The sequence below is a fragment of the Mustela erminea genome, chromosome 14, assembly GCF_009829155.1.
Source record: "Mustela erminea isolate mMusErm1 chromosome 14, mMusErm1.Pri, whole genome shotgun sequence".
Taxonomy (NCBI): domain Eukaryota; kingdom Metazoa; phylum Chordata; class Mammalia; order Carnivora; family Mustelidae; genus Mustela; species Mustela erminea.
The window spans coordinates 22,837,557-22,857,088 of NC_045627.1; the positions used below are offsets into that span (position 1 = coordinate 22,837,557).

A 19,532-nucleotide genomic window follows, 5' to 3' on the forward strand; every position below is an offset into this window, starting at 1 on the left:
TATAATCTACATGTAAATTTCTGTTAAAATTTTTTTACTATATTATGAGTTACATTTTCTTACATCTTTGAGTATCAGTATATCTCACTGAATGCCAGACATCATGTTTCACCTTGCTGAATCATGGATGGTTTTATATTCTTCTAAATGCTCTTTAGCATTATTCTAGAAAGCAGGTACATTACTTGGAACTAGGATGATTTTTTTCTAAAATGGCATTTTGTTTTATTAGCTGTGTCCAGAGTAGTGCTCAGTTTATGACTAATTTTCCCCACTACTGAGACAATATCTTTCTGTTAATTATTACCACGACTAGGATATCCTTCTTTTGTTGTTTTGTTGTTATTGTTTTGTATTGCTTTTTATTTTAGAGAAAGCACAAGCAGGAGGTGAGAGAATCTCAAGGAGACTCTACACTCAGTGTGGACCCTGACATGGGGCTACATCTCATGACCTGAGTCAAAATCAAGACTCGGACACTTAGCTGACTGAGCTACCCCATTCCCCACCCACCCACCCAAGCACCCCTAGGATATCCTTCTGAGTACTCAAACCTATGAAGACCCCCCCGCTCTGGAAATTAGAGTTTTCCACTTTGGCTAGTTTAAACATGAACTATCCTTGACTCTATGTAGCCCTGAGAAGCACTCCTTTGTTCTTTTCAGGCTCTTTGGACAGCCTCAGGGAGTTTCCTCATAAGCTTGTGCCAGTCAATATTCAACTTAAGACCTAGAGAGGACTCCACTCTCTTTTCTCAGATACCAGAAGACGTAGTCCTCTTTCTGTGCCTAACACAGGCATGGCTCATGGTCCCAAGAAGTATCTGAAGTGTGTAGCAGTTCCAAAGCATTGGATACTGAATAAACTGACCAGTGTGTTTGTCTCTCCTCCATCTACTGGTCCCCATAGCTACGAGAATGCCTCCCTCTCACCATTTTCCTAAGGAACAGACTTAAGTAGCCCCCAACATGAGATAAAGTAAAGAAGATCTATATGTAGCATTTTATTAATATTGATGGCAAGATCTGAACTAATATAACCCACCCTACTGGTTTTATGAGTATCCTCAGCATTGTCAAGCCTGAAAAGAATTTCTGTCTGATCTGTGACACCAAGGGTTGTTTTTCTGTTCATCAGATTACTCCTGAGGAGGTCAAGTGTAAGTTGTTAAAAGTGAGAAAAATCTTTGTGGGGACAAAAGAAGTCCCTCATCTGGTAGCCCATGATGTTGGCACCATCTACTATTCTTGTCCACTCATCAAGGTGAAAGACACCATTCAGATTGATTTGGAAACTGGAAAAGATTACTGATTTCACCAAGTTTGACACTGGTAATATGTGTATGTTGACCAGAGGTGCTAATCTGGGAAGAATTCGTGTGATCATGAACAGAAAGAGATATCCTGGTTCTTTTAATGTAGTTCCCATGAAAGATACCAATAACAACAGATTTGCCAGCAGGGTCTCCAACTTTTTTGTTATTGGCAAAGGCAACAAGTCATGTATTTCTCTTCCCTGTGGGAAGTGTATCTACCTCACCATTGCTGAAGAGAGAAACTAGAGACTAGTAGTCAAACAGAGCAGTGGTCTCTGGGTGACTTGATTGGAAGTCTTTGTACTTAATTAAAGATAATATAACACAGTTGGGGGTGGGGAGAAGACTTGGAAAGGACTACAAATTTCAGAAGCCATCTCTTTGGGAAGCTCTTTTCTCTCCAGTCCAATGTCCTATGAACTTCAGTTGCCTTAGTCCCCTTAGCCACCTACTTCTATCTCCTAATCTTGGAAATTGCCAGGCTGCACCTGGGTTTTGCCTCAACAGTACAGCTTGGAAAGTCTCTCCAGACCACAACTCAGGGCAGTCATTGTGCTCACTCATGTTTTCTTTCTCACAGGAATCCCTGTCCTGATCTCCAATATATGAGAAGTATTTTTTACATATTTTATTTTTTTAGTTTTTATTTTTTTAAGATTTTATTTATTTATGTATTTGTCAGAGAGAGAGCGAGAGAGCACAAGCAGGCAGAGGCAGAGAGAGAAGCAGGTTCCGCGCTGAGCAAGGAGCCCAATGTGGGACTTGATACCAGGACCCTGGGATTAGGGCCAGAGCCAAAGGCAGTGGCTTAACCAACTGAGCCACCCAGGCAGCCCGATTTTTTTAGTTTTGTCACGTAGGAGGGAAAATTTAGTATCTGTTACATTATACTGGTTTGAAGCAGAAATCCCCCAGGATGTTTTAATTTTTCTAAGAGATTTTTATTGTTTCCCTGCAGTAGTGCCATGTAAAACCTTTTATACTTTTTCATGAAATCTTCAGTAAAATAATCAGTAAATAGAAAACTGTTGATAGTAAATGTATTTTGACAATGTCCAGAGACTCTTAGTGCTTCTTCAGCAAGTAGGAAGTGGATACAACTTCAAATGGGTAAGAACTTTGCCTTGTTTATCAGCACACCCCCAGAATCTACAACTATGTTTGCACATAGTAAATAATAAGTACTTAATAAATGATTGCTGAATAATGTTAAGATTTTGGCTAAGAATTAAATATGCCCATGAAGATATATTAGATTTTCTTCTTTGATTTCTAACTATAACCTGTCATCAACTTCTCTGATTTAGAGTAATTAAGAAATGTTAAAGCACTCCATGCCTATATTTGGTATAATTCTCAAGTTAATAAACATACCCTGCCTCTGTCCCCCAGACACTACTAATTCTTGAGGTCACTGACAGTGATAATCAAGGAGAACTTCGTAGATCTGAGAAGCCTCTTTAGGTTCAGTCTGTTAGAACCATTCTGACAAATACTGCTCACCGGGCTTCAGGTGCCGAAAACCCTGCTTTTATTTTATTTTATATATAGAGGACTTCAAGATACGTCAGTTACACAATTTCATGAACTTGTGACATTCTAAATCACAATGTCGTCAATTTTAAAATATGTTCATTGTGAGTTACAAAAATACTTAGACATTCCTACCTAGCAAATACAGTCCTTGGAATTATTTTAAGAGGGCAATCATAGAATCAATAATATTGCAATAATTAAGTGGTAGAATTTCTGACAGAATACTATCCCATTATTAAAATTATATTGTGACTGCTCTGTAGACACATGGAAGAAGACTATGACTCATAAATTAAGTGAAATGTATAGAACATGAAAACAAATCTATGATGCTATGGTAAAATGCGTGTGCACATCAATAACAATTAGAAAGGAGTGCAGAATAATGAAAACGTCTGATTTGTTAAGGTGGATAGGATAGACGGTGAATCATTCTTTATACAAAATACAAATTTAGAGAAAGAGCTGCTATCAAGGAGGCTGTTGGCAGCTTAAATATCTATTTTAAAGATGGGTTTAACTTGGGTCCCATTTGCAGATATGGAAAATCAATTTTCACTCCTTAAAATCTTTCTCAGATGCTTTATGTATAAAATTAACTATTAATTTTTTTTCTAGGCTAGGTGAAACTTCATGTTTGAAACCCAAGGTGTGTTGTGATCTGCATCTGTGCTTGCAGCATGAGAACACTCATGATTAGTTATTGTTTTCTACAGTTATTTCTTGGGGGCTTTGAGACTCTTTATGCTACTACTCCAGCATCCTCTAATCACAGATACTGACAGTAGTTTCAGTTTGCTCAACCGAAGTGTAGAAAACAAGGGTGACTAGCCAAGCTTCAACATTGTTCACACAAGTGGACTGCTGAAGTGACAGAATTAGGACTAATTTAAATGAAATGTATGCCTTGTCTCATATGAAGGGAGTGTAAGCCTTGCTGACATTGTGACAGTTACAATTACGTAAGGGAATAAGTAGCTTTTGATTGCCAAGCTACATCTTAAAAATAGAAGCACACTCTAGGAGCCCAAACAGATGTGTGTACACACACACACACACACACACACACACACACTCACACAATAGGAAAGATCCTGGTTTGTGGGATACACATACACACAACACATATGTGTAAGAGCAAAATAAATACCCCTGATGACTAAATTAACATCTCTAAGAACCTCTAAGACTCTAAAATGAAAATCAGTTCTCAGATGATCAAGGTATGAGATAAATATACCACTTCTTCATTTCTCTTCTAACCCAAAACATAAAGCAAAGAGACCAAATGACAATATGCTGGGACACTCCTAAATTACACACATACTCCACAAACAAAGGGACAATGGTATAGTTAAAGCAAATTTCTTTCCCATAAAAATCGTACACGTTAATTAAACAGTCTTTGGTAAAATTCAGTGAATACAATACAGTTATAAAAGTTTTACGCAATTCAGCCTAGGATACTCAACAAGGAAAACTCCATTTATATTGATACTTTATGTCTGTACAATTTGTAAATACTTTAATGTGACACATGTTAGATATACGTAAGTGTATACATTTATGTGTACATGTATTTATACATGCTTACACATGCATCCTGAAAAACAACCTTGTTCTCAGAGAGTAGATAAATGATATCTCCATGCACCCTGTTTCTTTCATAACATTGAAATCCCTGGGCCTCTATTCCTAATGAAATTCTGCTTTTGAAATCAGCAATATAAATACATATTTCCATCAAAATCTTTCAGAGTTATAAAGGTTGAATAAGTTCAGGATTCTGAGTGGTCGCCAAGGACACACCGTTTAATGCAGTTTTTACTTTACCACATAGTGTAGTATCCTAGAAATACTAAAGTTAATGCTATACTCTTTTTTATTTTTTTTAAAGATTTTATTTTTTTCTTTATTTGACAGAGAGATCACAAGTAGGCAGAGAGGCAGGCAGAGAGAGAGGGGGGAAGCAGGCTTCCTGTTGAGCAGAGAGCCTAGTACGGGGCTCGATTCCAGGACTTTGAGATCATGACCTGAGCTGAAGGCAGAGGCTTAACCCACTGAGCCACCCAAGTGCCCCAATGTTATACTCTTAATGCATATGCAAAATAAATATGAGTTTTAGAAATATTTTTGTGCATATTTATTTGGTTTTCAGATAAATGCAAATTCTTGTTTTTTATTAAAGATTTTATTTATTTGAGAAAATGAGTGAGAGAGCCTGAGTGGAGTGAGGAGCAGAAGGGGAAGCAGACTCCCTGCTGACCAAGAAGCCTGATGCAGGACTCAATCCCAGGACCCTGATATCATGACCTGAGCCAAAGGCAGTTGCTTAACCAACTGAGGCACCCAGCACCCTCTAACTCTTGTTTTTATAGTGGGCTAAGGATAGACAAAATTTTAGAATACAGAGGTATACAGATCTCAGCTCACATTTCACACTTTGCAGAACACCCATCTCCTTAGCTGAAAGCATTTCTTTTGGACACCCCCTAAAAATGACCAGTTCCATCAACAAATATGTTGAGCACCTGTTCCATGCTGAGCATTTTGTTTTGGACATAAAATGAATTTTTGTGTGTCAAAATCGGGAATGTCTCCAGTATAATATCCTTGGGTCTATTTGCTTCTTGTTGAGAAAATAAATGCCAAAGAGGCACCATTATTTCATATGTTGATCATTTGGGGACCATTTTTTTCATTTTAGATTTTTAAAGGGTTTTTTTTTTTTTTTTTTTTTTTTTTTTTTTTTTTGACAGAGATCACACGCAGGCAGAGAGAGAGGGAGAGGGAAGCAGGCTCCCCACCGAGCCAAGAGCCAAATGTGGGACTCAATCCCAGGACCATGAGATCATGACCCGAGCCGAAGGCAGCGGCTGAACCCACTGAGCCACCAGGTGCCCCCACTTTAGATTTTTAAAGATATTAGTTTAGTTACTACGTTCAGGGAATCCTAGTTCATTCCTTGATAGCCATGTGATCTTCTACAGGTTGTACTTAAACCTTCTAATTCAATTATTTTGTTTAAAGATTTTATTTATTTATTTGAGAGAGAGAGAGAATGAGAGAGAGAGCATGAGAAGGGGAGGGTCAGAGGGAGAAGCAGACTCTCTGCCAAACAGGGAGCCTGACTGGGGACTTGATCCTGGGACTTCAGGATCATGACCTGAGCTGAAGGCAGTTGCTTAACCAACTAAGCCACCCAGGTCCTCTCAGTTATTTCTTATATGAGTCTTTCATAGAGGTGTTGAGAAGAATAAATATATATCTATGTCCCTATATCTATATATAAATATGCACTTACATATTGATAAATACATACATTTCTATACATACTTGATTATAATAAGCACTTAAGAAAGCATAGTTACTGTTTTTTTCCCTATTACTGTCAGGATCCAGTGGAGTCATAGATGTGTGTATTAGCTATGAAAATAATGTGTGGTAATGGTTCACAGCAGCCATGTGGAGAACCATGGAAGGACACAATAGTGGCACCTAATGAAGATGAGGTAGGTAGAGGGAAGTGACAGTGACAGAGGGCTTCCTAAAGGAAGTGACTGAGGACATGAACAGTACAGGTAACTAGAAGTTAGTTAGGAAAATGGAGTGGGGCAGAGAGAGAGAGAGACAGGGAAGGGAAGAAGACCTTAGAAAAAAAGGGGTAAGGACCTTGTGGCCAAGTGTCTTGACAGCATACACAGGGGAACTGAACTGAACATTGAGTATGACTGGAAAACCACCAGGAAGCACATATAAAAGGAAAACATTTAGGAAACACAAGGTATGTCATGAAGTATTTTGGGATCTAAGTAACTTGGAAATTAGCATAACCTAAATTACTAAAGTTGGTTACGTTGTCAGTTCCAGGTTTTAGAATCCAAGTTTTTTAGAATGGCATTGTCCTTAAGTTGAAATGAAATGTTCCTGATGATTCTGTATCCCCACATCATTCCTTTCATCCCTGACTGTCCCAGGGAGCTGCTAAAGTATACAGAACACTAGGTTACTCTGAATTGAGTAGTCGCCTAGGCCAGTCAACATCTCTTCGAAATTCAGAGAATACTGTGTCAAGATTTCACTGAACCACTAATATTGATATATGAGAAATCAGAATAAAACTGCTAAAAGTCTAGAAAATGGAAAATACTAATTACTTTCAAAGGAAACTCAAATATCCAATCTGGTCTTAAAATCAATCCCAATATTGCTTCTAGAACTTTTTGTTTCAAGGACATTAAAACACTATCTGAAAAGATGCACACTTAATACTTGCACAGATACATTGAAAATAAGTGACTACAGACTGAATTTATTTACTGCTTAAATAGGATCAAAAGATTAGGAAACGAGTACATGATGGCCCTTATGGAGATGATATTCATAATGGTTATTTATCATAAAGGTGTTTGATAAATTCCTGCAGAAACATGATAACTATTTAAGCACATGTTGGTGAATATAAAGACATTGGGACTGGTAATTTTAGAATGGCTAATTTTCAAAGTACCTAAAATATGTACAATTTCAATATGCAATCCTCCCTGGCCATTCACTACATGCATCTCTTTAGCCTAGTTCTTTTTAATTCTTATTACCTCTGACCTGAATTAAAGTTTAGAAACCATATTAGTCACATATATGAATGTATTTTGATAAATTATTTTTTAGAAAACCTAAATGCAGGGGCACCTGGGTGGCTTGTGGGTTGAGTGTCTGACTCTTGGTTTCCACTCAGGTTGTGGTTTCGGTATTGCGGATCCAGCCCAATGTTGGGCTCCACACTCAGCAGGGAGTCTGCTTGTCCCTCTCCCTCTGCCTCTCCACCCGTTCATGCTCTCTCTCTCTCTCTCTCTCTCAAATAAATAAAAATCTTTATTAAAAATTAAAAAAAAAAAAAAAAAAAACAGGGGCATCTGGAGGACTCAGTTGGTTAAGCATCTGCCTTCGGCTCAGGTCATGATTTCAGGTCCTGGGATCAAGACCTACATAGGGCTCCCTGCTCAGTGGGGACTCTGCTTCTCCCTCTCCCTAAGCCCCTCCCCCACCCATGCATGCGCATACTCTCTCTCAAGTAAATAAAATCTTAAAAAAAAGAAAAAAGGAAACCTAGATGCATTAAATTATAATATCAAGATCCAACCAGATGTGTTAGGGTGAAACCACAGGCTGATAGTGATAAAAATAAATGTAGTATATAGACTAATACAGCGTTCCACACTCAGCTCAAGTGAATCAGGTCAGAGAAAGGGACTCTGAGATTAGCAATTATGCCCATGACATGAGAATGGGGATTTAAGTTGAAATTTTAGTAATATTAAGTGAGTTGACTTTTTACCAATGCAAATCATGCATGCTAAAGGAATAATTAGAATAAGGGTAGAAATATTTTATAATAATAAATAATAATAATGCCTAACACATAAGTGCTATACTAAAATTCACAACAATAAGTTTTTGAGGTAAGTATAGTCATTATCCCCATTTTACAGGTGAGTATCCAGGCCCAGAAAGATTAACTTAATCCCAAGTCACATAGCTACTCGACAAAAGAGCAACTGGACTCCGAAGTCATTGCTCTTCAGCAGAACAGTACATTTTTAAAGAGAAAAGGAACATGCAGAAATGACTGGTTATGGTAATAATGACAGTACATGAGGAATCCACAACTAGTGGAAGAAATTACCAAAATACATAGCTGACTTCAAACTCTGAATAGCTCTCTTGGGAAAGAGGCTGAACTGGTTTCTATGAATCCAAAAGAATAAGAAATTTTAAAAAGCATATTTTTAACACAAGTTAAAAAAAGACCTCATTGTGTAATGGCTGCCTGAAATGGGTTTTAGTCAATGATATCTACAACTGCAGAATTACAGGGTTCGAGGGAGGCAGTGTAGCTAAATCCATCTTCAGTAATGGTGACAAGATTTTGTATGATATTTAATGTTTTCAAACAAGGGGAATTGCCCTCCGTGCCCTCCAAATGGGCAGAGATCACTGTCCATCCATGGTAGATCTAAAACTCCAGCAGACATTCCATTTCAAAAGATGCATTTATGTGCTCAGAAAAGCCAGTCGCTGTGCTCCGAGTATAACATTTGCATGTATCTACATCTAATTTTACTTGATGTACTTTGGTTCAGCTAATGAAGATAAGAAATCTATGTTTTTTTTTCTTTAAAAAAAATTACCAGGCAGAGCATTCTTTATTATGTCATAAGTTATGCTCTCTAGTTCACATCAGTTCCCCTAAACAAAGGGAAAAAAAAATTTAAGATTTTATTTATTTATTTGATAGAGAAAGACATAGCAAGAGAGAACACAAGCAGGGGAGTGTGACAGCGAGAATCAGGCTTCCCACTCAGCAGGGAGCCTGATGCAGCACTGGATCCCAGGACCCTGGAATCACAATCTGAGCCGAAGGCAGAGGCTTAACAACTGAGCCACCCAGATGCCCCAACAAAGAAAATTCTTACTTATTCTCTCTATGTTCCTCTCTCCTTCCATCTGCTATGGTTAACAACACATTTAGGCTGCCTATTTGTTCGAAATATCTGGATAATTAACTGTCCACTTTCCATTTTTAACTATGAGTTTGATCTATTGTAGACATTAAGAAACTCACACGTTAGTCCCATTAGGTCTGGTACATTCTGAGTACTTTCTTACGTATAATTTTCTCTCCTTTTCTTTGTTAGCATTTTTATTTAACTTATTTAAATACACTTTAAATTAATTTATATTCTAACAGCATTATCCAATTAGGTAATTTATAAAATTTGTGTGTATCAATATTCTACTATGGCATGTCATAAAAGCCTTAAGTTTGCATTTTCGGAATAAGGAGACAGTATATTCAAAGAAATGAAAATCTACTGACTGCTCGTGGAAACAAAGTGAGCTCTCAGAGTGCCTAGGTGGCTCAATACATTAAGTAACTGACTCTTGATTTCAGCTCAGGTCATGATGTTGCGATCTTGGAATGGAGCCCCATGTTAGACCCTTGGCTCTGCATGGAGTCTGCTTTTCCCTGTCCCTCTGTTCCTCCCACTTCTCATGTGTGCCTGCTCTCCCTCTCTCTCTCTCTCGAACATAAGTCAATAAGTAAATAATAAATAAGTAAAATACTTATAAAAGAAGCAAAGTAAGCCATCTTCAAATATGAAATGAAATATGTATCTTTTATTGTAGCCTAAGTCCAGTGGGACCATCTTGAAACATGTTTCTGTCCATCAAGTCTTTCAAAAAAATAAACAAATAAAAAAAAATAATTGACACATTCAGAATGGACTCCAGAAGCCTTGAAGAAAAATGTACCTGCATCATCAATGGGAACCATAAAGGAGATTTAAAAATGTATTAAGCAAAAACTTCAGACAAATCCTCCTCAGATGAATTTCTTCCTCCCAAAGTTTCCTACTGGTAACAGGAAGAACCGTTGCTAGTTCCCCTTCCTGCCACTGATGTCGCTTTATGGGCATGTTCTTCACCAGGGAAAGTTCTTTTCTGTTTGCGCATCCATACCTCTCACCCACACTGCTATGGATATATATCTGTACCTTCATTCACTTTGTTCACTGCCCTACTGCCTGGCACATTCTGCTGAGCAAAGTTCTTTATCCTGTAAACCTTTTTATACAGGTATTCACAAGTTACCACTAGGAACTCAGCTCTTTCTATATCCTGAAAACAACTATGACATTTCTGCTGTCCATGACACACCAATCACTAGCTGCCAAACCATACTGGCTAACGTTTAAGTCAGGACCAATTCTAGAACAAGCCAAAATATCAAGAGAATTGATAACTAAAAAATATAAAATGATTTTAAAAAAAAGTTCTTTTGGGAACCTTGTCTAACTGAAAGACATTTTCTTTTGTCAATAAACTCTCCATTCATCCCAGGGAATCATGAGAAATAATATCATAATAAGCTACCAAATTTTAGAGTTTGTTGGTTTATTTGTTCTTACAGTTATTTATTTTGTTCAACACTTTGGATTCATGAATGACCTCCTTACCCCTAAGCTGCTAAAACTAACTAACTAACTAAATAAATAAATACACACAGCATAGGCACAAAGAAGGCATGTTTCAAAATCATAATAATCTTGAATGTTACTGTGATTTTCATATGCTCAAGATTATTGATCATACATGAGAGGCATTACAGACACAGTCTTAGGTTTAAGGCATTTTAAAAACACTGGGGAGAGACTAAACAATATATTTTTTTAAATTCTAATTAAGCCAAATACTAATAAACAGCATAACTCCAAAGCAACACAACAAAAAAACACAAAGACTGTCTATATCATGTCTGTGGATCAAACAAAACGTTGACACAGTTTTCTTGTGAGATAAACCTTGAAGGATGAATATTACCTACATAGGCAGGAATAAGAGGAAATATGTTTCAGAAGAGAGAAATACAATTCCCCAGTTATGTTATGATAATGATTGGAATTCAGGGTGTTATTTGAAAAGAGATGTGCACTTTCCTAGGGGGTATGATAAAGATTCTAAAATGATAATGATGACCACATGTGAAGAGGAGAATCCAAAAATATAAGAGTGAGTATGAAAAAGAATTTGAGCTCTAAGAAAATCCTAAATAATCTATTTTCTTAAAATTATTCAGCAATAATTATGGTTATCTGCATAAATTTCACATATAATAATTACTTAATAATCAGGAATAATTTGTTTGGTCATCCAGCAGATTTAACTGATTAAGTCAGTTCTGCTGTTTATTTGTCCCCTTAAAACATAAGTGTGGGGCATCTGGGTGGCTCAGTGGGTTCAAGCTTCTGCCTTGGGCTTGGGTCATCATCCCAGGGTCCTGGGATCGGGCCCCACATCGGGCTCTCTGCTCAGTAGGGAGCCTGCTTCTACCTCTCTCTCTGCCTACTTGTGATCTCTGTCTGTCAAATAAATAAATAAAATCTTAAAAATATATATATATATGTCAAAGTACATGCAGTTTATTTCATAGACTTGTTTGTTTGTTTGTTTTCAGTTTTAATTATGTATTTGGTGGGTCTAATTTGAAATCCCAGAATGAAGAAAAATCTTTATTATTAAAAAGTACCTGCAGAGTTTTAACTAATAACTGTAATCAGAGTGGTGTCTGGAATAACTTTTGTGGAAAGGTTTTCAGTTAAGAATTCTTTAGTCCATGTATGCCTGCTAGAGGTTACAAAGACAAAATAAACTGCTCAATTTAACAACAACAAAACAAAGATACACGCACACACATATATCTTTGTTAAATTGAGCAGTTTATTTTGTCTTTGTATATGAATGATAATATCGAACAGGTATAACAGATATTAATAATTCTGCACTAAATAGTGGCATTTGTTATGTAGCTCAGTCTTTCCAAAATCCCAGACAACAGAAACACAGAGCCCCAATAGCTTGAGTAATTTGACCCTAAGTCACAGGGTTACTATGTTAGTAGATTCAAGTTACAACAGCCCATCTGATTTTACAACTCATATTCTGGATAATCAAATCAATCAAACAATGAATTAAGCTCCACTGACCAGGTATATATTAAACAAAATGTGACCACTGGAGAGCCCATTTAAATATATGTTAACACCAATTTAAGTATTTTAAAATAGTAATACTTGATATATCAAATCTTGTTAAAAATTTGGGCTGCTGTTATCACAACTGTTATTTTAGGTAGTTCTCACCTTGGAATAATCAGGAACGAAAGTATAATCAGACAGTTCTTACATTGATCTTGTTATTTCTGACATGATAAATTCAGTTTCTATCCCTGAACCCCTGTAATATGATGGTTCAGTTCTATACCAAGGTTGAAATAATATGAAGATTGAATACTAATGTGGAAAACTTGTTACAAGGAAGAAAAAAGATCTTGGTATTAAATAATTAATAAAGAATGGGCACTGGGCATGGTGAGTGTCTCTTGATTTTATAATAAACAAGGCCAGGAGGGAATAAAACTTAGAAAAGCATTTGTCCTGAAAACAAATCCACTGTTCTTAGAATAACCAGTATGAGTAGAAACAGTAACCCAGGGTCAATCTTGATAAATTTAGTTTCCATCCCTAAATCCATCTCAGTTAAAGAGCCTGAATTTATGTGACTCTCACTAAATTCTATTATAACATCTGCAGTTCATGTTAATATAATTCTTAGTTATAATGTAATTGGAAGGAAACACTCTTAATACTGTTAATGTTGGCTGGTATCGAGTATCTGGGCTGATTCCAGACAGGAAAATGATATTTATTTTGGTTAGATCAAATCCCTTTGTGGGGCCAGTTTGACTATAAATTATGAAAAGGTGTGTCTCGCCTCTACACATCTCCACAGCTACCTGCCTTCTCCCCATGCCCTATCGAAAGGGACAGAATAAAATTTATAACAAGTGCTCCAAAGTGCTCCACATAAAAAAGTAGGGAAAATGCCATGTTCTCAAGAGTTCGTGGAAGTGCAGGGAGTGAGGAGGGAGTTGCCCGGGCAGTGGGGAGGAGGAGAGATGAGGGAGGGGACTAAAGCTGCAGCCCTGGGAACTCGATATAGAAAGACTTTGACCTACAATCTAGACATTACACTGAACCACACAATGTTGCAGATATTAGATTATATTCTAACCTATGAAACTAGTAATTTCATTGACTTAACCTAATAAGTTGATGTTTAATATTAGATTAGCTATAATCAATCACATGCCTTTAGTAAATTATGGCATCTCTTTACCGTTTGCAAAGCTTAATGACCTTTTAAGAAATTGAAAGGACATAGGGCTTCTGATAAATGGGGATAGGCACTCAATATACATACACATAATGTGTGTGTGTCCACAGGTATGTGTGTGTCTATATATTTAATGTGTACCGACTCCCATCAAAATAGTAGATTTATTTTTTAAAATAATAAAGTGGACACGCGTCTATCATCTCAGCTTAAAAACCACAAAATGCCTTATTTGGATATTAATTAAAGGTTGACTCTAGATCATGCCAGGCCTTAGAAGAATCTGATTTAAAATAACATAAGGCTAATTTCAAGTTGTAGTTTTTGGCAGAGGCCTGTTTTTAAAACTCCTTATGGATTTTCTTTCCATTTGCAGTTTGACAGAGGGGCAAATAGACTGAGCAGAATGGGGTTTTGTCTTCTGCCCACACCCGGTGCGCTCTCTGTTCTTTCTAAGGAGTGCAGCCTTGGAGACATGGTCCCGCTGAGCCCTGGCTGGAGGTGGGCAGTGAGGGCCTGTGCAGGATGGGGACTATGTTCTCCAGTACTCTGGGGGGATCCCACTTCTGCCTTCTGCCAAGTCTGATGAAGAAAAATGCAACACCTGATATACGTAGGTACCATGTGAGGACAAAATATGGGAAAAAAAATCATCAGACATCTATTATTGAGAAAATAAGTTTGAGATATGCTTTGAAAAATAATAGTTTTGGAGGGAAAATATGAGAGGTAGCATATTATTTATATCTGGTTTTGTACTGCTCTTTCTCTTTCAAATTTCTCACTAGATAGAGCTCAGAAGATTCAAAATAAATCTGGATTTCAATTGATTAGTAGGGGAGATTCAGTGTTCCCATATCACTATTTGGGTAATAAATTAATCATATTGCTAGATATGAAACTGGCTAATGTTATTCATTCACAGTAGATAATTTTTAGGTGTATATGTGAGTTATCTTCATTGATCTTCCAACAATCAAATGAGAAAGGTACTGTGATTATGTCCATTATACCGGTAAGGACAGAAGCTCGGAATGACTTAGCCGTAGTCATGTGGATGACAAGAAGTGGGTCTCTGTTTCTGTCCCAGGCAGCTAGGCTCTAGAGTTCTGCTTATAAACATGACTTTATAGCTCACTATAGTGAGCTTTCTCATGTATAATGTGTTGGGGTTCTCTGACACATTTAAATGTTAAATTGAAATAGTAAAACTTACGATCCCTAGAACTACAAAGCAACAAACTATATCTCCCCAGAAATACTTACATCTCAAGGGGAATGTTTTATACATATGTGTGTATACATATAGATATTATACACACATGTACACACAGGTGTGTATACGTTTACAGTGCATGTGTGTGTGTATAGATATATAAATGTGTATATGTGTGTGTGTGTGTGTGTAGTTATACATAAAGGGAATCTATACACACAAACCCTTTACATATGTATGTTCAATTCACCACAGAACATACATGTATGCAGGTAAAGAGAATAAGCAACAAATTTAAATATTCTCAAAAATTTTTCCAACCCTCCCAGAAATGTAGAATTTGTTTGAAAATTAGTCATGATAGTCTTTGTTTGTTTGCAAAGAGATCTTGTTACTTTTCATCTTTCAGAATCTGCATAAGAATGACCTGAGCTTGATTATATCTAAACTCCATTTCACCTATATAGTAATTCAAAGTTTTCAATACTTTTTAAAGATTTTATGTATTTACTTGTCAGAGAGAAAGAGAGAGAGCGTGAGCAGGGGGAGCAGCAAGCAGGCAGGGGGAGAGGGAGGAGACCCCTGCGGAGCAGGAAGCAGGAAGCCTGATGTGCAACTTGATCCCAGGACCCCAGGATAATGACCTGAGCTGAAAGCAGACACTTAACCTACTGAGCCCCCAGGTGCTCCAGTTTTCCATATTATTTTTCCCTATTGTGCTTTGGCCACATCTGTGTGATTTGGAAGTTTTTGAGAAACTTCTGTAAGAAGACTCAATGTATGGTACCTTGAAAATGTAAAAAGAATGTAAGGTAGGAAAAAAATACAACATGAGAAGAAACAAGCTGTGAGCATACTGTCCACCTTGTATATCTGCAGTGTCACTTCCCACTAGACTTCTCCCCAGATCCCTGATTCCTGTGTGGTCTCTGTGTGTGCTGGGAGAGGCAGGTGCTCCAATGAGCTGCAGGAAGGATGATCCGTGAGCTCAGCTCATCAGTGTGGGCGGCTCTGCAGTCCCAGGGACTGTCCACGGTGGGCATGTGATCGCCGTCCAGTCAGAGGCTTCAGTAGGAACACTGGTCACATTTGGTCTCCCTTGATTCTGTGCTTGAAAATTCGGTGTGCAAATACCTCTTCTGAAGCTAACACTGCCATTTTTCTACATGTAAGAACGCAGTCTGGAGTCAAAGTGAGTGAACGCGGCAGAGAACTGAAGCCAGAGCCCAAATCAAGCAGTGTCTGAAATCTACCCAAATTCTGCGTCTTCATAATCAACGTGGATCAGTGCATTACTTCTCCAATTGTTTAAACTGATTTGGTGGGTCTTATGTTATTTGCAACCAAAACCCTCATAAATGTTAAAAGAAATACTAAGAATATTGAAGATTCAGTATTTGAAAGGATTCAGAAATAAAGTTGGCTTCATTTAAATACCAGTAATCTCATTCATATTCAATACAAAGAAATAACTTTAGCAATGCATTTAAAAAAATTTTTCCCAGCTTGAGATATAATTGACATATAATACTTTGTAAGCCTGATCATTTGATATATATCTATAAATAAATTATTATTATCATTATAAGGTTATTGATGATGAGTTCTTTTTTTTTAAGATTTTTAAATTTATTTATTTGACAGAGATCACAAGTAGGCAGAGAGGCAGGCAGAGAGAAAGGAGGAAGTAGGCTCCCTGCAGAACAGAGAGCCCGACGCGGGGCCCGATCCCAGGACCCTGAGATCATGACCTGAGTCAAAGGCAGAGGCTTTAACCCACTGAGCCACCCAGGCAGCCCGATGATGAGTTTTAAAGGGCCTATTTAATGTTCTTAATATCCAAAAATTTCAGATATGAAATAATATTTAAAATAGAGCAAACATTAGTCAATTAAAACAAACAAAAAACCCACAAAAGCAAAACCAAAAAAACCCTAATAGACTGTCCACTATACACATAGCACTGTGCTAGAATGACAAAATGGACACAAGGATAAACAAAACACAAAAACTCTAATTCAATCTTAAAATCTCATTATTTATAAATAAACAATTTGACCCTTCACTGGCATCTCATATAGACATATAAAATCTCAAGGTTGGCATTCCTTCCTTCCCATCTTCCTTTCTCTGCAGTACTCAAAAATATCCACTGAGCAATTACTGCTTGTGAAGGATATACTATTCACTGAGAAAGCCGAAATGAATAAGCTAATTAATTGTTTGAAGGAAAGACAATAATAAAAAATCAGATCAAGTGTCTGGTCTGGAAAAAAAAATAGACAAGTAAACACAGAAAGAGTTAGTATTTGTAAGGTTTTAATTTTGTTTTCTTTTTTTTTTTAATTTTTTATTTTTTATAAACATATGTTTTTATCCCCAGGGGTACAGGTCTGTGAATCACCAGGTTTACACACTTCACAGCACTCACCAAAGCACATACCCTCCCCAATGTCCATAATCCCACCCCCTTCTCCCAAACCCCCTCCCCCCAGCAACCCTCAGTTTGTTTTGTGAGATTAAGAGTCACTTATGGTTTTCTTTTTGATTATGAGAAATTAACATATAATTTCACCCATATAAACAAATTTACCTTTTTAAATCAATGATGACTCAAGCAGCATTTAAATTACCAAAACTTAAGGAAAAAGGCAGCCTTCAAATCATTAAAATTAAATCATACATACCAATTTTATTATGAGATTTTGTTATTATATCAATTAACACAATATTTTAGGTAGGAAGCTATTAGTACAGTTGAAGGAAAGGATTACCCCAAACATCTAAAAGTTAAATTCTCCAAAATATGTAAACTAGAGCTTACTGAAGTTGGAAAACAAAAATAGATGAAAGAAAAATGTATTTCAATACAGCGAAATTATAAAAATTCAGTCTCAGGGGCACCAGCATGGCTCAGTCAGTTGAGCATCTGGCTCTTCATTTCAGCTCAGGTCATGATCTCAGGGTCCTGGGATGGAGCCCCACATTAGGCTCTGGGCTCAGTGGGGAGTCTGCTTAAGATTCTCTTTCCTTCTGCCCTCTGTCCCTCCCCCCACTCACATTCTCTCTTTCTCTCAAATAAATAAGAAAATCTTCTAAAAAAAATAAAATGGGGGTGACTGGCTCAGTCAGTTAAATGCCTGACTCTTGGTTTTAGCTCAGGTCATGATTTCAGGTTCATGAGATCAAGCTCCCATAGGGTTTCATGCTCTGCCTGGAGTTTGCTTAAGACTCTCCCTCTCCCTCTGCCCTCCCTTCTTCCCTTCCCTACCATGTGGATTCTCTCTCTCAAATAAATAAATAAATCTTTAAAAACTTTAAAATAAAACTCAATTTGAATATGGTCTGAAGTTTCCAATTTACATACTAATTTTTTTTAATAGAGCAATCCAACTTGTTCTGAAAAATAAAACTTCCATTCATATTTTAACTTCTCCAATATCAGAATAGGTAACTCAATTCCAATTAGCTTTTCACAAAGAAACAGACTTTAAAAATTCATAGACTCTACTACGCATGCCAACCTTGCTAGGATAATGAATATCAAACAACCTTTCTATGGATAAGCAATTGTCTGCAAGGTAGAATAGCAGATGCAACCAGGAATATCACAGTGACCCACTGGACTGATGGTAGATTGAGCATGGTTGAGAGGTTGGATAAACATTTGTAATGTTTTGTAAGTAGCGTAAGCGCTAAGTAAACATTGTGAAAACCATATCCTAGAAATTCAGTAATGAGTTACTTGATGATTGATAATGTAAATTTACTGTTTACAGGGGCTTTATGTTTGTAAGACTGACCAGATGAATACCTAGACATCTTGTTTCACAACTTCATTTCTTTAAAGAGTGTTTTGTTTTTAGGGAACAAAAAATCCATAGTATAGTTCACAATTGCTTAAGTTATTTTCTGAATTGGGAAAAAAGTTCCATACAATATGGTAAAACTCCCCTGAAATCCAATTCTAAATGATTTCCAACAGTGCACAACTAGACATTTTTTTTTTTCAGAACATATGGTGCATCTTAGTTAATTTGTCTAACAATTGTTTGCATTTATTTTAGATTTATTATGTTCCCTTGGAGGAGAAAAGTTATATCTGTGCAATTCCAACAGTGAGTAAGTAAATAAATAACACACATATATGTAAAATACTTTATGAAATATTTTGTTAACATTTAATATAGAGGCATAGATCAAGATTTGAAAGTTTCTTTTTTAAAAATACTTGCCAAAAACCCTGACACAGAAAAAAAAAAAAATAGAGAATAAATTCCCCTGCTAGAAAACTGAAAGGATGTGTGTGAGAGAAGAAATCTGAATTCTATTCCCCCACTCTGTCGAGAGGCACCCCATCAGACTGTAATGATATGAGCAATGGAAAACTACTGATGTAGTTCAGTTAGCAACTTTCATGTTTTACACGTTATTATTTTGATTCCCACAGAAACACATGAGGCACCTTTGATAGTCTCAGTTTCGGTGAGAGATTAAGGATATGAGACTGTAGGTAACTAGCGCGTGCAACAAGGCATGGGGCTGGCTAGTTGCACGGCTGTGAATAGAACACAGAGAAGTAGGATGTTTTTACTTCTAACCCTTTCCCATTTAAAATGTTTTGGAATGTATTTTAGCATAGTGATTAGTGTTTTATTATCATTTTCAGGTAGCCACAATATTCCTCAAATCTTTAATGCCAATTACTCAACAGTCTTGGACTTGGCG

At 36.8% G+C, this 19,532-nt stretch overlaps 1 protein-coding gene and 1 pseudogene across 1 annotated transcript in view; one reads left to right on the forward strand and one right to left on the reverse strand.

Moving 5' to 3' along the window:
• The window catches only part of PCDH15 (protocadherin related 15), a 1,723,534-nt gene that overhangs the window by 1,111,847 nt on the left and 592,155 nt on the right, over positions 1–19,532 (reverse strand). The window lies entirely within an intron of this gene.
• Positions 800–1,603, forward strand: LOC116573621 (annotated as a pseudogene).